Source organism: Equus asinus, chromosome 5 (genome assembly GCF_041296235.1).
Source record: "Equus asinus isolate D_3611 breed Donkey chromosome 5, EquAss-T2T_v2, whole genome shotgun sequence".
Taxonomy (NCBI): domain Eukaryota; kingdom Metazoa; phylum Chordata; class Mammalia; order Perissodactyla; family Equidae; genus Equus; species Equus asinus.
In genome coordinates, this window is record NC_091794.1 from 6,292,179 (window position 1) to 6,300,425 (window position 8,247).

The 8,247-nt window shown below is 40.7% G+C and overlaps 1 non-coding gene across 1 annotated transcript; it reads right to left on the reverse strand.

Annotated features, from left to right (window-relative positions):
• Positions 1 to 983: 983 nt before the first annotated feature.
• LOC123286171 (U6 spliceosomal RNA) lies at positions 984 to 1,090 on the reverse strand. The gene has a single exon (XR_006528443.1). It is a non-coding gene; the product is annotated as a U6 spliceosomal RNA (small nuclear RNA).
• Between the last annotated feature and the right edge of the window lie 7,157 nt (positions 1,091 to 8,247).

The following is an 8,247-nucleotide window of genomic DNA, read 5'->3' on the forward strand; positions in this document are numbered from 1 at the left end:
GGCTTTGAAGATGGAGGAAGGGGACTATAAGCCAAGGAATGCAAGCAGTTTCTAGATAGCCAGAAAGACAATGGGATCTCAGTCCTACATGCCCAAGGAACTGAATTCTGCCAACAAGATGAACAAGCTTGAAAGGAGTTTCTTCTCCAGAGCATTCAGGTAAGAGCCCAACTCAGCTGACACCTTGAGTTTGGCCTTGTGATACTCCACGCAGAGTCAACACTGCCCAGACTTCTGATTTGCCAAAGTGTGAAATAATAAATGGGTAGTTTTTTTTTTGAGGAAGATTAGCCCTGAGCTAACATTTGCTGCCAATCCTCCTCTTTTTGCTGAGGAAGACTGGCCCTGAGCTAACATCCATGCCCATCTTCCTCTACTTCAAATGTGGGACGCCTACCACAGCATGGCTTGCCAAGTGGTGCCATGTCCGCACCCAGGATCCGAACCGGCGAATTCCAGGCCACCAAAGTGGAATGTGTGCACTTAACCGCTACGCCACTGGGCCGGCCCCTGGGTAGTGTTTTAAGTTGTTAAGTTTGTGGTAATTTGTTAAGCAATAATAGACAACTAATAAAATAGGTAACAGTGTTTGAGCTTGTAGTGAAATTTTATGCAGTTCCTGCTATTCTATTTTTTTTCAGTTTTATTGATATGATTGCCATACAACACTGTTTAAGGTGTTACAGCATGAAGACTTGACTTGAACATCCCTTACCTCATAAAGTTACAATACATTTTCGTTTTTCCTTGTGACGAGAACTTTTAGGATCTACTCTTTCAGCAACTTTCAAATATACCGTACAGCAGTGTTAACTATAGTCACCATGCTGGACGTTACATCCCCAGGACTTATTTATCTAATAATTGGGAGTTTGTACCTTTCCCCCTTCACTCAATTCCCCCACCTCCCACCCTCCACCCTGGTAACCACAAATCTGTTCTCTTTTTCTATGAGTTTGGTTATCTTTTAAGATTTCACATATAAAAATATGGAATGCTTCACAAATTTACCTGTCACCCTTGCACAGGGGCCGTGCAAATCTTCTCTGTATTGTTCCAGTTTTAATATATGTGCTGCTGAAGTGAGCACCCAGCTGTTCTTATGAAGGTTCCATATCAGTAATGGAGGTTTTCCAGTCAATGGAGGCACTCGTCTTAGCACCTGTGATCACTGCACGGGCGAGCAGTGCCCTTACTTTATGACACCTCACCCTTGTCCATCAATTTCCCACTGCAGGTAGGACAATTTCAAGGAAAGGAAAGTCTAGCTTCCCTATTGCCTGTATTTTCAAGAGTCTGCAGGAGGGTCCTCAAGCAGGGGAAGATGCTTAGGACAGCTCACCTGACTGGTAGTAGCATCGGTTCACTCTGTGGCCACACTCTGTTTGTTTACCTCTGCTGTGAGAGTGGGGCACATTTGGTAGGGAACGTACCCCCATCCTTTGTAGCAGCCAAGATTTCAGGTGGTAGAACTTGTTCATAAAATGCATAGAGACACTCACTCACTTCAGGAACTGGTCAACAAATATTTACTGAAGATGCTTAGGAAGATGAGACCTGAAATTACAGTTTCTTCTGCAGCCGAGAATCAGAGAGGAGGGGCAGGGGCTTGACTAGTTTAACGGGCATCTGTTCCTCCAGCCACACACGTATAACACAAACGCATGGTTAGACATTCATTTGGGGTGTCTGTGTGTGATTCACAAAGAACTGGTTCCTCATAAAATTTATTGCTGAATGATTCGTTACAGGGTGGTGATGAGGATAAAGCTTCTATTTTAAAAAGTTAGGCAAGTAGCCTTTCAAAAATCAACTTTGTGAGGTATAATTTACATACATTAAAATGCACACCTTTTAAGAGTTCAGTAAATGTATACACCTATGTAACCATCACCACAATCAAGACAGCACATTTTCATCACACCAGAAAGTTCCCTCCTACATATCCCTTTGCGGCCAATCCCTCCTTCCCCCCACAGCTCCAGGCAACCACGACTCTGATTTCCATCACTCTGGGTTAGCTTTGTCTCTCCAGCGTTTCATAGAAATGGAACAACACAGCACGCACTATTTGGTGTTGAGCTTCTTTTACTCAGCATGATGTTGTTGAGACACATTCACATTGTTGTATTTATTAGTAATTTATATTTTTATTGATGATTAATATCTTTTTGTATTAGTAACACAATTTGTTAGCCATTTACCTATTGGTGCATATTTGGGTTGTTCTCAATTTTGGATAAAGTTGCTATAAACAATCTTTGTGTGAATGTATGCTTTTATTTCATTTTAGTAAATAGCTAGGAGTGGAGTAGCTGGTTCATATGATAAGTGTATGTTTAACTGTAAAAGAAACTGTCAAACTGTTATCCAAAGTGGTTGTACTATTTTTCACTTTCTTTGTAGAAGAGATTCAACTATTCTCCATCTTCTCCATTGGTCGGCATTGTCAGCCTTTGTAAATGTTAGCCTTTCTAATGCATGTGTAGTGATATCTCATTGCAGCTTTAATTTGCAATTCCCTGATCACTAATGATGTTGAGTATCTCTTCCTGTGCTTATTAGCCATTCATATATCTTCTTTGGTGAAGTGTCTGTTCAAAGCTTTTGCCCTTTAAAAAATAGTAAGATTAGGGCTGGTCCCATGGCCTAGTGGTTAAGCTCAGCGTGTTCCAGTTCAGCAGCCCAGGTTCAGTTCCTGGGCATGGACCTACACCACTTGTCAGCAGCCATGCTGTGGCGGCGTCCCACAAACAAAATAGAGGAAGGTTGGCACAGTTGTTAGTTCGGGGACAATCTTCCTCAAGCAAAAAGAGGAAGATTGGTAACAGATGTTAGCTCAGGGTGCATCTTCCTCAGCAAAAAAAGGAAAAAGAAACAATAATAAGATTGTTATTATTTTTGAGTTGTAACAGTTTTAAAATAGATTCTGGATATAATTCCATTGTCAAATATATATATTACAAAAACTTCTCCCAGTCTGCAGCTTGCCTTTTTGTCATTTCTTGAAAAAAATCTATTTTGCCCCATTTTTACCTTCTTCTCCTTCTGAATCTCTGATTATACATATTTAGACAATTTTCTATTGTCCTACAGGTCTCTAAGGATCTGTTTACTTTTCTTCAATCTATTTTCTCTCCATTCATTAGATAATTTAGGTAATTATTCATTTAGATAATTACCATTCAGATAATTTCTATAGATCTGTCTTCCTATGTTCAAGTTCCTCACGGACTTTCTTCTCCCATCTCTGATCTACTGTGAATTCTTTTTGTCCTTGTAATTTTCAGTTCTAGAATTTCTATTTATCTCCTTTTTTATGTTTACATTTCTCTGCTGAGATTTCCTATCTCTTCACTCAGTAAGCCCATATTTTCTTAATTCTTTGAACATATATATATAGTTTAATTCATTGAACCATATTTACAGCAGCTGCTTTAAAATCTTTGTCTTCTGAATCCATCTTCTCAGTAATGTTGGGATTGGTGCTTTTCCCTTGACGATGGGTCATGGTTCCCTCTTTTTTTTTATCATGTCTAGTAATTTTTTTTTATTGTATGCTGGACATTGTTGGCGATGCATCATGTAAGCTCTGGGCTTTTGTTATATTCCTTTGAGAAATGTTGCCTTTTCTTCTCTTAGACAGCTCACTTCCTGGTTGCTCACCTTGCACTTCTGCAGGCTTTTCTTTATGCTTTGCTAGGGTACACCTTTGGAGAGCTCAATGTATTTCCCAAGCCCCTCTCTCTTGGCAGGTCCCAACCTCCAAATTCGGTTTCCACTGCAAATCTTTTAAAGGCTTGGTTTTGGACTTTGTTAGGGAGGGCCTGAAGTGGACCTCACCCTAGACCATGGTTCTAATCTTTACTGGTGTCTCACATAGATGCCTGGTGTGTCAATAAATTGATAATAGGGTCTTGCCACTCTGGCTTGGCCCGAACTTCAATGTCAACTGCACTGTTTGATGTCTGGTATCTCCATTCTTCTCTTGTCTCCATAGTAACTGCTCTCTATAGTTGCTACAAATCTCCAGTAGTCTTGCCATGGGCGTGTGCATCTTAGCCTTGAGCCAAGGATTCATAGGGAAACTTCTGTGTAACTTCTGGGACTCTCCCTTCTCTGTCTATCCCCCACATAGCCGCTTTACTTTCTGGGGCTTTGGCCTACAGATTTTGGCTGCTTCAGCTCTCCTGAACTCTGAGCTCTGCCTCTTAATCTCAGTAGGACTGCTGTGCTCTGCTTGGATTCTAGTTTGCTATGTCATAGTTGGGTAATTGTGCCCAGGTAGAGAAATCATGGGGCTCACCTTATACATCTCTCCTCTCTCAGGGCCACAGTGTCCTGTTTCCTGTTGTTCAATGCTTAAAAAGGATTGCCTCATGTATTATCTCTAATCTTATTATTAATGACAGAAGGGCTTGTCCAATACCAGTTACTCCATCACATCTGGAGCTGAAAGTTTGCAAGACATGCTCTTAAGGGTTAAATTAGGTAAACAGGAATGTATTTAGTTAAGAGAGGTCCTAAAGATTCTTTTTTGGCTGAAAAAGCATTTTTAATAGTCATGAATCCCATGCTATGGCTTACGACACTGGCCCTAATAAGGAAGTTAGTGTGGTGGGATAGAGTGTAGTTTCTCTATGTTGTGTCAAAAATTGAGCCTAATAGCCATTTCTTCTCTCTAAGAAACAGAAAGAGGGTCTCTAAAAATAATAGTAGTAGTAGTAGTAAGAATAATAACTTCCTATTATTGAGTACTTAATGTTCTAGGTGCTGTTTTTAAGACTTTATTTTTATTAACCAATTTATTCTTTGTAATAACTTTATTAGTAATAACTAGTAACTTTATTATTAACGTTAGTAATAATATTAATAATTACATTAGTAATAATATTACTAATTAATAATCCTGTTTACAGATGAGAAAGTTGAGGTACAAGTAGGTTAAACAACTTTCTTGAGATGACGTGTCTGGTAAGAGGTAGAGAGGGGAAGTCTGCAGAAAGCCTTGCCAGTTTCTACTATAGAAATATTACATAGCATAAAAGATCTGAGAGAGAAACACGAAACACAGAAATGTGCAGGTGAGTAGGTGAAGGTGTTCACCAGCACATGTATGAGAGGGTGTGTGTAGGCATGTGGGAGCTCCCACCTCAGGGTCTTCCCAAACGCCGTCCTCTCCCTTGACCTCCCCTCTTCACCTTCAGTCAACTTCAACTTGTCCTTCAGGGTTGAGCTTCAACATCACCACTGCAGGGAAGCTTGTTACATGCTTTCGTAATATATTGTTCTTCATTTTTTCTATTACTATCATAATTCAATTTACCAAAATTTTATTTAATGATACCTTTTCTACTAGACGGTAGGCTCCATGGGGCCTGTTTCCCACCATGTATCCAACACGCAGCACAGTTTCTGGCAAGGAGTGTGTGCTCAATGTGTATTTGTTGAATGAATGAATGGGTATTCACAAGCGAGGAGGTTTCCCTTCTCAGATTGCTATAAATTGGTTTATCATTGAGAATTGCCTACTTTTTGGCTTTTTCCTCCTATCAAAAAAGTTACATACAGAAAATTCATTCTTTTTGATGTACAGGTTTATGAGTTTTCACACAAGTGAAGAGCCATATAAAAATTACATACAGCAAAATTCATTCTTTTTGATGTACAGGTTTATGAGTTTTTACACAAGTTAAGAGTCATATAACTACCACAACAGCCAACATATAGAACAATTTCACCTGCCCCTCCATTCATACTCGATAACCCTTTGTAGTCAAGCTCTACTCCTGACCTTTAACCTTTGGCAACCATTGAGAATTGCTTATTTTACATTACCCAGGGCTCTTCTTTTCTTTCCCATGCGGCTTTGTCCCTATTTCAGCTATCTTACCACTCAGCAGCACTCCTAAATACTTTATCAGAGAAATGAACTTGAAGTTAGACAGTTGCCTTACCCATCTATGCCCAGCATGGAATCATTTAAGCAAATAACATGATGACTCGGAAGAAGAAGAGGGCCATGGGTCAGCTGGGTTTTTGTCAGCGGCCAGTTATTTCTGCCCTCTTAACAGCTCTGGCATCTGTACACGTCTGTACTTCACGACCCCTGCCTTAATTCAGGCTCCAAGATCTTGTCCAGATCATTGCAACGGCCTCCACACGGATTTCCATGCCTCTAGTGCCTCTTTGCTTATACTTAATTGCCACATTTTACCCAGAGTGAACTTTCTAAGACTCTAAGACTTAAAACTCTTCGTTGGCACCCTACTGAGACTCAGCAAATCATTCGTAGCTCTCCCTGAGGCCCCCTGCTGACTTGTTCAGAATCACCCTCACTGGGTCTTGTTCCTTGCTCTCTGTGATGTCTGGTTGTCCCAAATTATTGGATATTTTGCAAATGTGCCGTATGTTTTATGTCTTACACTTTTATTCATGCTGCCCTGAAAGTCTTCCCTCACTTTATCTGCTCCGTGAGCACCTGCTACTTATTGAAGACTCAGCACAGGCTATCTCCTGCCTTCTTCCCAAGGACCACTTCACTATTCCTTCTTTTGTCCCCACAGTTGCCTGTCCATGCCCCCACCGTAACACCCGTAATTCCTTATTGCATACCTTGCCCATATATTCGTCTCCCACTTACTAGAAACAAAGCTCTTTGAGGTCAAGTCTGTCTCTTATGCGTCTTTGAATCCTCAGGGCCTAGCACAGTGCTTGCCATATAGAATGTGCTCAAAACACATTTGTTGAGTGCATCAATGAATAAAGTTTTTATTGTATTATTACCTGAGCACTTTAATAATTTTCATAAACCTATTTTTTTTGGGGGGGAGGGAGATTAGCCCTGAGCTAACATCTGCTGCCAATCCTCCTCTTTTTGCTGAGGAAGATTTGGCCCTGAGCTAACATCTGTGCTCACCTTCCTCTATTTTTTATATATGAGACACTTGCCACAGCTTGGCTTGATAAACGGTGTGTATTAAGCGGTGCCCGGGATCCAAACTAGGGTACCCCAGGCCGCTGAAGTAGAGCATGTGAATTTAACCACTATGCCACCAGGCCAGCCCATAAATCTGTTTTAAATGTATCTTTTTTTTGACCCTTTGGAAAATTTTTGATCAAGTACTCTCCTATTTTCATGAGAAGCTGATGACCCTATTTTGTTTGGCTGCTTAAAGTTCTCTCCAAACTTCCATCAGTCACTGTGTATCTATATCTGTGTGATCCAGTCAGTTGGCATTATTTCAACTGGGCTTACCCATCCTTGGGCATCTGCTTGCGTATAGAAACTCAACTTGTAACTATGGAAGTAAAAAAGGGAAAAGCAGGAGATGTCGAAAGTGAACATGAATTTCCCATTAGAGGCTAACTGGCTTTGAACTTCCTCTCTGTGGAGGCTCAGGGTAAAGCCAGAGCTATCACTGTGTGCTCAGGTCGGGACTGGCCACAGGTTATGCTATTAGTCAGCTCTGTATCTGTTATGTTCAGTGTCATATTAACTTTATGGACTTTCACCCCAGGGATCTTAGTCCCAAGGTGTTCGGGTTCAGTATATTTGCCATGAAAGTGGAGATTCAGTCCTTCATCGTGAAAGTGAAGACATTAAACCCACTAAAAATATTTTGTCCAACTAATCTTGTGATTTCATTATGAAAAAACAAACACCCACATAAGATACGGTTCTTGTTAATATAGCAAGCACATTTGTGACCAGCCAGCCAGCTCTTGGCCAGAGTGAGGGCAGGTGGGAGGGCAGGAAATAGCTTGTATCTCCATCTCACTATGACCAAGGTTAGGGTCCAGGTGGGAATCTGCCTCCTCCTAGTTTAATGCAAGTGTAAGCTTGGAGCTATCTGGAAAAGAATCCGTCATGTCTTAGGACAATCAGATATTCTAGGAAAGATCCAGTTGTAAAGAAAGCGTTCAACATCATGATTTCAAATTTTCATGTTACCAATTTAGGCCACAGCAATGTTTCTCAACTTTGCATTTTCACTAGGATCAACTAGGCAGCTTGTTAAAACAGACATCCCTGGTTTCTGCCCCTGGAGATTCCGGTTCAGTAGGCTTGGGGTGGACCCTGTGAAACTATATTTTTAACAATTTCTCTGGATGATTCTGATGCACAAAAAGGGAAAAATCTCTCTTTTCTTGGGTTATTGGAGGCAAACAGGACAACGTGATCATTCTGAAAGGAGCTCTTGGGATTCCGAGTTTGTTGACAGATCAATGTATCTTTATAAGAAG